Here is a 12,600-nt window from a genome sequence, read left to right as displayed (position 1 = left end):
GTTAGGAAAGAATGGACAAATAAGGTCTCAGGAACTTGTTGGGGAAAGTTAATTTCTACTACAGGAGGGAAGAATTAGAGGCCTGCACCTACCTGTGTTATGGGTGAGAGAGTGTCTTTATCTCCTTTGCAACAAACTAACCCTTGATATAGGTTTTAAGAAGTATCAGATCTATCACATGTTGTGGGGAAACCTCTGTAAATATTAGTCCTTTTACCACTACTAAACTATGAGAATGAGATGAGAGATGTTACTTGACAGGTGAGAGGTGTTTTGTTTTATTTATTTATTTTTAGAGTCAAGGTCTCCCTATTTCTCTTGGGTTAGAATTGCAGTGGCTACTCCTAATTTGACAGCACTGCTGATATGAATTGAACTTTTAAACTAAGGATTTATCATATTGGTGTTGAAGTCAGTACTAATACCTTTCAGATTTTAGGTTTACCGAAGCTCTGGACTCTTGAATTTAAAAAGTTCATCGACCTCAGTCCTCTAAGCATCATGGACGCCAGGCAAGCAACTTTAGCAGGTGAAAGTTAAAGTAGGTTAATGAATTTCAGTTCTGACATCTGAGAAGTAAAGAAAGGAATAGGAAAGTTATTATTTTTTTGAGTATAGGCCTTCTGTGCTTTGTTTAAAAATAAAATTTCTAAGGCTATTTTTATATACAACAACAATAATAATAATAATAACCATCCCTAATATTTACATAACACATTAAATTTTTTAAATAACTTTCATATACAGTTTAAACAAACTGTTAAACACACCCTTGATACTGAAAATCAGATATTGGGGAAAATTTATTAAAGAAGAATATTAAGGAATCGTCTTAACATTTCTGGCCAAAAGCTGACTGCATTTTCTTCTGAAGAGGGAGTTCTTAGCATAAAAGTGGGAGAAGCTTTATACTTATTAGTTTGGCTTAGTCCCTCCCTTCAGAAACCATATTGATCCATTCTCTCATATTTTCACTAAGCTTGTCCCCCCCTTCCTTCATCATATATCACATGTTCAAAAATGGCAAAAAAATTCATCCTGGGATATTTTATTTAATATTTAATTAGCCCATTAAGCATATACAACAATGATTAGCTTGAGTTAGATCATTGATCTCAACTACTTTAGGTTGAATCAGCTACTATTTTAAATTTGTGTTGTTCTCAAAATCACAAGATTCTTTGATTAGTTGAATCCAACTGTGGCTTCAAAGCTCCCCAATTCCTTGTTTGCTCAAGGCTTCTAAGAGATTGAAACTTAATTGTTCTGTAAAATCTTAACCTTCTTTACTTAACCTCTCACATTCTGAAAACCTATTACGCAATGGTATCTACTATCCCACACTACCTTGAAGCTTGCAACACTCTGTGGAAACCCAATTTTTCAATATTTCTCACATTAGATAGATATTATTATGAACTCCCTTTTATTTCTAAGAAAACTCAATGGGAGATGTTAGAATGACTGGTCTAATTCCAAATGGGTCTTTCTGTCTCCAAATCTAGGCCTCTATTCATTATACATATTACCTGTATGTATGTATTTTTCTGTTTCTTTCTGTGCCTCTGTCTCTGTCTGTTCCTGTTTCTGTCTCTCTGTCTGCCTGTCTCCCTCTCTTTCTCCTCTCTCCCTTTCTTTTATTCTTCCTCTCCCCTTTCTTCCTCCCTCTTTATTACTTCTTAAATACTATGAATTTAGTGCCAGAAATATAAGGACTATTTACAATATATTACTATTTTTACAGAATTTTTATATCCTCACTTATTAGTCCTTTGAAAATTCAGAGTTAACTGCACTAAGTCCCTGTGAGGCAAATCTGACCCAAGTTTGAAATTTCTGCATCTAACAGAATCTCTTGCACATAAATATCCCAAGCCTTCCAGGATATGTATCTTTTCCACATACATCCTTGCTGAAAAGATAAGAGATATAATGTTTCATGATGAATAGTCCACTTCAAAAGAGAACTAATGGCAATCAGGCTGCCAGTGATCTATGTGCTGAATGTTCAAGTAGCATTAAGGTAAAATATTTAATGCTTAAAAAAAAAAAGCCCTCACTTGCAATAGAAATAGTTCATAAGGTGCTAGGTCCTCATTGATATATTTTTCATACTGTGACAGAAAAATAGCACGGGAGATGGCTAGAGGAATTATAAATGTCTACTACCTTTAAATGTAAAGTAACAAAACCATTGTGAGATTTTACAAGAGAACTAGCTCCCCCAAATCAATAATGCAGCTAGTCATTATTTGTTGATTATAACTTCCATTGCAGCTGGAATCGTATGCTCCATTATATCCAAAAACTATGGGATGGCAAATTATGTATCCCATCATAACATGATTTAACAACCATATAACTAAAGAAACAATTTGTGGTGTAGTCATCATGGGAAAAATCTACAAATAATTGAAAGCATCTGAAATCAAAATAAGATGAGTTTAGAGGAAAGTTTCCTCTTATCTCCATATATCAGTATTAAGGGATATTAGAAAACAATCTATAATGTCTCAAAAGCATATTAATCCCCATTTTATTAAATAGAGCACTTTTGATATTGATATCTAAAAATTTTTACAATGCTCATTTCCAACTTTCTTTGCTATAGAGTAATGGTCTCAAGTATTTTGAATTCAGTAAAATATGCCTTTTGTATATTTATTTTTCATTTATGTATATATCTGAAAGATAGTATGCTGTTGAGAAGGAGAATAAATGGAGAGCTGACTTTACAACCATAATGACTGTAATTCAAAGTTAATTTCTTATCCTGCCTTTGTTAGCCCCTTAGGACAAGTTACTTCTCTTGGTACCTTAAGATGTCACTATTCTGAGGCAGCTAAATGGCATAGTGGATAGAGTAAGACCCCTGAAGTCAGGAGTACTTCAGTTCAAATCCAGTCTCAGGTACTTAACACTTTACTAGAGATGTGCCTCTGGGTAAGTCAGTTACCCCCAGTTGTCTTTAAAAAAAAAAAAAAAAAAAAAAAAACTATTTTCAGGGATAGATTTAAAAAGCAGAATAAAATGTACATTTAAAAGATGCCCATTCTACCCATGCATATATAACTATAATGATGATCATAATCAAACTTTTTTAATATATAAATTTTAAAAGGATCAAATAAAGATAATCTAATGAGGAAGTCAGAAGTTTTACTGTCTAGGTGAAACACAAGAATTCCCTCATCAATTTTAAGCTTCTTAAGAACTGTTTTGTTTTGATTTTGCCTCCTCATTTCCCTACCACTTAGTACAATGACTTGCAAATAGTAACTTAATATTTTTTTCTAGAATGTTTATTGATTGACTGTTCAGTTACAGTAATTACCTGGATCTTGAATTATAATCCCTTTAATGAAACTTTGAACAATAATCTTTATGGTTATAAAATCAACTCTCCATTTACTCTCCTCCACAGCATACTGCCTTTTCAGGCATATACATAAATTAAAAATAAAGAATTATACAAAAGGAATTTTTTACTGAACTCAAAAACAAGATCATAGATTGGAAAAGCAGATAGTGGGAATGTTGAAGAAGAATGTGTGAAGAAGGTGATAGTGTTATGTTGGAGACAAATAGGATAGGAAGGTTGGCTATCCTCTTTTCCTTTATTTGTTTAATTATTGCCCTATTTGGGCCATATCATGGCTCCCACTCTAGAGATCACTATGTCTCCATAATGGTGTTCTCTAAAAATGGGAACATGGCAGGACCCCAGGTGATCAAACAGTTGAAGGGGAAGAAGATGAATCATGTGTACCTTCCCAGAAGTAATTATGTTTATTTATGTTTATCCTTTAACCACTAAAACCCAACACTTTCCCATTTTACTTGCTTCCTCTAGGGTACAAACTTCTAACCTCATCCCCTTCTACAATAGATATCATTACTTTGGGGAAGTTATAACCCAGCAATAATCCTGGAGCCTATAGAAATAAACATGTAGGTGACATGAACAAAATGTTTCCCAACATCCAGTAAACCTATCACTTATCTTAGACTATTAGAAGGTAAAACTCAGAGAGGTAGCTCAGCCCATCAGATGCTGATAAAAGCCCTGCCCCCCCTCACCTTTCCTTTTCTGTTTCTGGTAAGACATCATGAGTCATACAGAGTGAGAATTATGGATAGGTTTTAGTCTTCCTTGGGGATACCATGTTACCTTTCCTCAAAAAGAAGCTACCTCTCTCCCCTCTTTCATTTTTTCAGTCAGATACACTATCTTTGTGATCATTCACATTTACAACATCCGTATCTCACTGAGTCCTTGCTTCTAAATTCATTCTGGGAAGAGACAGATAGAGAAAGAGAGAATAAGTACTAACGGCAAAAAATAATATTTACAAGTTTGTCCTATTCTTCCAGGATATAGAGGATTTTGAAAGTAATGAAATTGAATGACCTTGCTTTCAAGAACAAATGTGTGTATATGTGGGTTTAAGTGCATTTGTGAGTGGGGAGAGTGTTGTGTGTTAGTATGGACACAAAGAGACCATTAATAAATTTAATATACTAAAATATTTTATTTCTTCTTTGTAAAGGGCTACCGATAGTGGGAGAACTCTGGGTGGGGTATAAGACCCTTCAACCCAGAAGTTACCTACTGACAATGTCTGGTTCAGCTCCCCATCTCCCCTAAGGTCTCTTGGCCTTCCTGAGAACTACAGGGGGCTGTAATTAAAGCAGAATGGTACCAAGTGGCAAAAAGCTATCTGTCTACAATAGCAAGTTGTTTATGTGGTCCTACATATGTGCACAGTATGCTTTGGTCACATGAAGGTATTAGGGTGCTTAAGGCTGAGAAAAATTGGCATAAATGGACTCTATGTTTGACCATCCATATGAGTCCCACCTTTTCACTCCTCTTCTAAGACCAAGGACTTGAGTTGGTACCGAGATCCTCTAGCGAACTAGTCCAGACACAATAATCTTGATTTTTTTTTTTAATTCCTATTGTTTACAATTTCATACACATAATTGTATATATAGTAATTTCATGAATAATTATGTGTATGTATTATAGTCATTCAGATTATTTTGTTAGCTGATAGTATGTTTGAGGCCCACTATATTTATAGGCATGGGATCAGTATAATTTTAGAGCAGACTAGAATCATTATATTATAGACTTAAAGCAGGCAATAGAATGAAAAAAAAAAAAAATTAGTCCAACCTCTCGTTTTATTAAAAAAAAAAACAAAAAAACTAAGACTCAGAAAAAGGGAAATTACCCAAAGCCACACATAAATTTAAAATATTAAGATTTACCTCTAAAGTTAATGCTATATCCTCAATAATATGTTTTGCCCATTACTGTTATACACAGCATTCTGTCAGGAGAAGGTAATGTTATAGACAAGGTTTTCTATTTCTACAGTAGAAATAGGAAAGAGCCTACAGATTTTCCAAGTTGCAACAATCGCTTCTATAAATGGCAAATCAGAAGAAAAGGCTATCATGATCCTTTGCTCTAGGACTATCTGCAAACAACCACTTAGAGCAGAAACATTGCCATGATATTCTCAGGGGGTAAACAAAATGGACTCTACATTAAGCCAGATTTCATGTCTGAAAGAATTGTAGTGAAGGGGAAGTTATGGCTCATAGAATGGTAAACATAGAATCAAGAATACTCAACTTCCTGAGTTCAAATTTAAAATAAACTTGTAGTAGCTGTGTGACCTTGGACAAGTTATTTAACCCTGTTTGCTTCAGTTCTCTCATCTGTAAAATGAGCTAGAAAAGGAAATGGCAAACCACTCCAGTATTTTTGTCAGAGAAACACCAAAATGGTTTCAGGAAGAGAGGGACACAACTAAAAATAACTAACTAAATAACAACAAATAACAAAAAATAGATTTATTTAGGGTGGGTTTTCTCTCTATCAAAGCATATTTGAAAGCTTCCAGACTTCAGATGTAGCATTTGGTGAATGTCACAAATAGCCTGGCAAGTAGTCTTAACTTTGCTTGATCTGATCCATGAAAAATAGACCTCTCCAGACTTGAAGTTTTACTAGCTTCACACTACGATGATGCATCAATGTATTCCTTTTCTCAAGGATGGCAAGTGCATCAATGACTATAATACAAAAAATACAGGATAAGTTTATTAGAAAAGCAATAAATAATATTTTGGCAATTTAAATGGTATGACACTGAACAAAAAAAAAAAAAAAAAAACAATTTAGGCAGAATTATAATTTTTATTATATTAGTATGGCCTAGCCACGAACAATCAATATTTTTCCAGTTGTTTGGATCTGACTTTATTTGTGTGAGAAGTGTTTTGTAATTGTGTTCATATAGTTCTTGGGTTTGTCTTGGCAGGTTTATCCCCAAGTATTTTATTTTGTCTACAGAAATTTTAAAGAGAATTTCTCTTTCTATCTCTTGCTGATGGAATTTGTCAATAACATAAAGAAATGCTAATGATTTGTGTGAATTTATTTTATATCCTGCAACTTTGCTACAATTGTTAATTGTTTAGAATAGAACACTTTAAGTATATCATCATATCATCTACAGAGTGATAGTTTTATTTCCCCTTTACATATTCTAATTTCTTTAATTTATTTTTCTTTCCCCTATTGCTAAAGCCAGCATGTGTAGTACAATGTTGAATAATACTAGTGATAATAAGCATTCTTGTTTTACCCCTAATCTTACTGGGAATGCATCCAGTTTCTCACCATTACAAATAATGCTTGTTGTTGTCTAATAAGTAATTAGACACTGCTTATTATTTTAAGGAAAGGTCATTTTATCTTTATGTTCTCTAATGCTTTTAATAGGAATGGGTTCTGAATTTTGTCAAAAGCTTTCCCTGCATCTATTGAGATTATCATGTGATTTCTAATGATTTTGCTTTACATGGTCAATTATAGTAATATTTTTCCTGATATTGAACCAATCCCACTTGGTTATAGTGTATTATACCCTTGTTAAGTTGCTGTAATCTCTTTGCTAATGTTTTTTTAATTTATTTTTGCATCAATATTCATTAGGAAATTGTAATTTTCTTTCTCTGTTTTGGCTCTTCCTGCTTTATATATCAATACCATATTTGTGTCACAGAATTTGTAGAAAGGTATTGAACAAAGAACTCTGTGAGATACAAATAGAAAGAAAGACTATTAGCCATAGGGTGGAGTGTCTATGTCGAATAACTGGAGGCCTACTAAAGCCTTCCTGTATTATAGATTTTGGAGTGGGAACAGGAAGAGGTGCAAATGATATATTTTCCTTATTTTTTAAAGTTTTATTCATAGATCAACATTTTCTGTCTTTCTCCACTCATTGAGAAGACAAAAAATATATTACACATTTTTACGTATGAAGTCATCTAAACTATTTTCACACTATTAGCCATGTTTTGTTTTGCTTTGTTGGGGGAGGAAGAGGAGCAAGAAAAAGAAAGAAGGAAAAATATGTTTATCTCTGCACTGCATTCTGAACAGAATTCATAAGTTCTCTCTCTTAGAATTGAATAGAATTTTTCATCATGGATCCTTTGGAATTGTCATGGTTCATTTTATTGTTCAGAGTATTTAAGTCTTTCACAGTTGTTTATCAATGCAGCATTGCTGTAACTGTGTACATTGTTCTCCTAGTTTTGTTCAGTTGGGCATTGGCTGTAAGGTCAGACTATTGAGTTCAAATCTAAGATATGCCACTTACTTTATGATCTTAAAGAAATCATTTAAGCTTTAGAGTTTCTTAAGTAAAAATAGGAAAAATTAGAGTTCTCTTTTAAATTTTTAGCTTTTCTTTCTATTAATAAGCATTTACCTTATTTCTCTCCCATACCAACAAGTGAAAAAAAATAAAGAAAATGTAAACATTTGTGACAAATAGGCATATTCAAGTAAAACAAATCTACATATTGTCCGTACCAAAAAGAATGCCTCATTCTTCATGTTAAGATACATAACTTCGATCAAAACATTAATTGTTGCATCGATCAAAGTTCTTTAATTGTTAAAAGTTGTGGACAATTTTCAGATGAAGAAATTAGAGCCATTTACCCACATGAAAAAGAATGCAAATTAAGACAACTCTGAAGCACCACTTCACACCTATCAGATTGATTAAGAACACAGGAAAAGATAATGATAAATGTTGGAGGGGATATAGGGAAATTGGGACACTAATGTATTTCTGGTGAAGCTGTAAAATGATCCAACCATTCTGGAGAGCAACTATGCCCAAAGGGCAATCAAACTGTGCAAAGCCTTTGATCCAGCCCTGTTTCTATAGGATCTGTACCCTAATAGCAAGGAAATGGAAATTTAGTAGATACCCATCATTTGGGGAATGACTGAATAAGTTATGGTACATGAATGTAATAGAATATTATTATTATTATTCTATAAGAAAATATGAGCACTATATTTCAGCAAAGCTTGGAGAAACTTATAGAAGTGATACTTAGTTAAGTGGGCAGAATCAAGAGAATATATATTATATATAGCAACAGCAAGATTATATGAAGATTAAATGGTATGGATTTGCAGTACATGGATTAAATGTAATATCACTGTGCTATATAACAAATGAAAAATGGAATGGGTTCAGAGAAATTTGAAAAAACTTGTATGGACAAATGCAATGTGGAGTAAACAGAACCAGAAGACCAAATTATAAAATAACAGCAAAGTGATGAAGATAATGTGTTGATTCAAGACAATTGCAATAGATTTGGAATAAAAAATGCCATCCACATACAGAGAAAGCACTATTGAGACTGAATGTGGATCAAAACAAAGTATTTTCACCTTTTGTGAAGGTGAAGTACCTCTTGCTTTTTCTTTCTTGGGTTTTCCCCCATTTTGGTCAGAATTTTCTTGTGACAGATATGGAAATATGCTTAATCCATGTCAGATTGCTTGCTGTCTTGGGAAGAAGAGAAGTAAGAGAGGAAGGGAGAAAATTTTGGAACAAAAATATCCTACAAAAATAAATATTAGAAACTATACTTATGCATATTTGGAAAAACAAAATACTAAGGAGGAAAAAAAATGTTGTTTGTCTTCATCACTTTACTGTTATTTTATAATTTGGTCTTGTGGTTCTGCTTACTTCACACTGCATTTGTCCATACAAGATTTCCCTAATTTTTCTGAACCCATTCCTTTTGTCATTTGTTATATAGCACAGTAATATTGCATTTCATCCAAGTACTATAAGTTGTTCAGTCATTTCCTAATTGAGGAACACCCCTTTACTTTCTTTATAAAAATATATTTTTATTTTAACTAGTCAATACTTTGCTTTCTTATTCTTTACCTTTGCCCATCTCAGAATATTAAAAAAAAAAAAAATATGTATGGCAGAGCCAAGATAGCGGAGAAGATCTCAGCACAGCTGTGCAGCTGCCTTCTGCTGTCCAGGGCTTTTCGTTGGGGCAATTAAGAACCTGAACAGTGGGGAACACAGCTTGGAGCAGCTTCTAATCCACATAGTGCAGGGCTCAGCCTGAGGCAGTGGAATTCTCCCTGTAGCAAAACTCCAGCAGAAGCAAAACTCCCATAACAGCAGAACCTTTGCATCAAGGACTGTGCTTTCTGGGCAGACACTTATAGTTTGAACACAGGGGCTTTTCACATCAGCTGCTGATATCCACGGCCCCACAGGAGGCTTTAGCTAGGGTCTGTAATGCTGTTATTGTTCAGCCTCTAGTCTCAGGGCAGTTGCTACACCATACAGCACTACTCACTGGGCACTACTCACAACACAGCCCTGCTAACCATCTCTAAGTCACTTCCAGGGGGCAGGGGAACTCTCTCCCAGAGCTCTATCTTAGTCCAGACACAGGATAGCGGCAACCTATCCGTGTCTGGGAGGAAACTGATAAATTTCTTACCCAAAGGGCAGACCCCACACAGAGTGTTAGCAATGAGTAAGAAACTAAAGAGAATGGTTGACACCTTATATTCTGAGGAAGAACAGGTACCCAACCTGAGAAGGCTAACAGCAGAGAGTCTCCAGATAACACCCTAAAGGGGAATGATGCCTGCCACCCATCACATAACTCTCTCCTAGAAGAGACTATTAAAAACTTAAGAGAGTTTGAAAAAAATGGGGAAAGGAAAGAGAAGCTATGATAGAGAATAACAATGTTCTGAAATTTTAGTTGGAAAAAATAAAGAATTGACAGGAGGGGCAGGGAAACAAAATTTGTGAATTAGAAAAGGTTAAAAAAACATGGGAAAGTAGGATTTCTGAATTGGAAAAGATAAAAAAAATTCCCAAGAAAGTAGGATTTGCAAAAATTAGCATCGTTTTCCAGGGAAGAAGATGGACATTTAATGAAATAAATGAATTCCATTTATTCTTGATGAAAAAACCAGACCTACATAAAAGGTTTGATCTTCAAATACAGAACTCAAGAGATTTCTAAAAAGGTAAAAAGAAATCTTGAGAACTATACTTCTGCCATAAAAATATGTAAAGAACATATGTATAATTTTTCCTAGAAACTAGAGGTGGAAAGGAAATTATATCATAAAAAAGTGTAAAGTGGTGGTACTACATCTCATGAAGAGGCAAAGGTAACCTATTATATCTGAGAGAAAGAAAGGAGGGACATGAACATAGTGTGTATCAATAGACATATTCTATTTATGGTGAAAAGTGAGAGGGAAGGAGTAAGCTAAGGGGAAGGGAATACAGAAATTGTGACGAAAAGGGGTAAAATAGGGGGAGGAACTTTAAGGTGGGGGAGTGATACTAAAAAAGGAGGACTGTGAAAAGCAAGTGATGCTGACAAGTTTAATACTGGGGAGGGGGGTAAGAGGGAAGGAAAGGGGAAAAGCATAAGTAGGGGATAATAGGATAGCAAGCAATACAGAATTAGTCATTCTAACCATAAATGTGAATGGAGCAAACTGCCTCATAAAGAGGAAGCAGTTAGCAGACTGGATTAAAAGTCAGAATCCTACTATATGTTGTTTATAGGAAACACATCTGAAACAGGGTGATACATTCAAACTGAAAGTAAAAGGATGGAGCAGAATCTACTACGCTTCAGGCAAAGCCAAAAAAGCAGGGGTAGCCATCCTCATCTCAGATCAAGCAAAAACAAAAATTGATCTAATTAAAAGACATAAGGAAGAGTGCAATATCTTTCTAAAGGGTAGCATAGATAATGAAGCAATGTCAATATTTTTTTTTTAATTTTTTTTATTATATATATATATATATATTTTATAATATTATCCCTTGTATTCATTTTTCCAAATTACCTCCCCTCCCTTATTCCCTCCCCCCGACGACAGGCAATAACATACATTTTACATGTGTTACAATATAGTCTAAGTACAATACATGTGTGTGAATATCATTTTCTTGTTGCACAATAAACATTAGAATCCGAAGGTACATGCAACCTGGGCAGACAGATATTAGTGCTAACAATTTACATTCCCCTCCCAGTGTTTCTTCTCTGGGTGTATCTAGCTCTGTCCATCATTGATCAACTGGAAGTGAGTTGGATCTTCTTTATGTTGAAGATTTCCACTTCCATCAGAATACATCCTCATACAGTATCGTTGTTGAAGTATACAGTGATCTTCTGGTTCTGCTCATTTCACTCAGCATCAGTTGATTTAAGTCTCTCCAACCCTCTCTGTATTCCTCCTGCTGGTCATTTCTTACTGAGCAATAATATTCCATAACTTTCATATACCACAATTTACCCAACCATTCTCCAACCGATGGACATCCATTCATCTTCCAGTTTCTAGCTACAACAAAAAGAGCTGCCACAAACATTTTGGCACATATATGTCTCTTTCCGTTCTTTAGTATTTCTTTGGGATATAATCCCAGTAGTAGCGCTGCTGGGTCAAAGGGTATGCACAGTTTGATAACTTTTTGGGCATAATTCCAGATTGCTCTCCAGAATGGCTGGATTCTTTCACAACTCCACCAGCAATGTATTAGTGTCCCAATTTCCCCACATCCCCTCCAACATTTGTCATTATTTGTTCCTGTCATCTTAGCCAATCTGACAGGTGTGTAGTGGTATCTCAGAGTGGTCTTAATTTGCATTTCTCTGATCAGTAGTGATTTGGAACACTCTTTCATGTGAGTGGATATAGTTTCAATTTCTTCCTCTGAGAATTGTCTGTTCATATCCTTTGACCATTTATCAATTGGAGAATGGTTTGGTTTCTTATAAATTATGGTCAGTTCTCTATATATTTTGGAAATGAGACCTTTGTCAGAACCTTTGTTTTTAAAAATATTTTCCCAATTTGTTACTTCCCTTCTAATCTTGTTTGCATTAGTATTATTTGTACAGAAACTTTTTAGTTTGATGTAATCAAAATCTTCTATTTTGTGATCAATAATGATCTCTAGTTCTCCTCTGGTCATAAATTCCTTCCTCCTCCACAAGTCTGAGAGGTAGATTATCCTCTGTTCCTCTAATCTATTTATTATCTCCCTCTTTATGCCTAAATCATGGACCCATTTTGATCTTATCTTGGTATATGGTGTTAAGTGTGGATCCATATCTAATTTCTGCCATACTAATTTCCAGTTTTCCCAACAGTTTTTTCCGAATAATGAATTTTTATCCCTAATG

Source organism: Sminthopsis crassicaudata, chromosome 6 (assembly GCF_048593235.1).
Source record: "Sminthopsis crassicaudata isolate SCR6 chromosome 6, ASM4859323v1, whole genome shotgun sequence".
Classification (NCBI taxonomy): domain Eukaryota; kingdom Metazoa; phylum Chordata; class Mammalia; order Dasyuromorphia; family Dasyuridae; genus Sminthopsis; species Sminthopsis crassicaudata.
Note: the sequence above shows the minus strand (reverse complement) of the source record.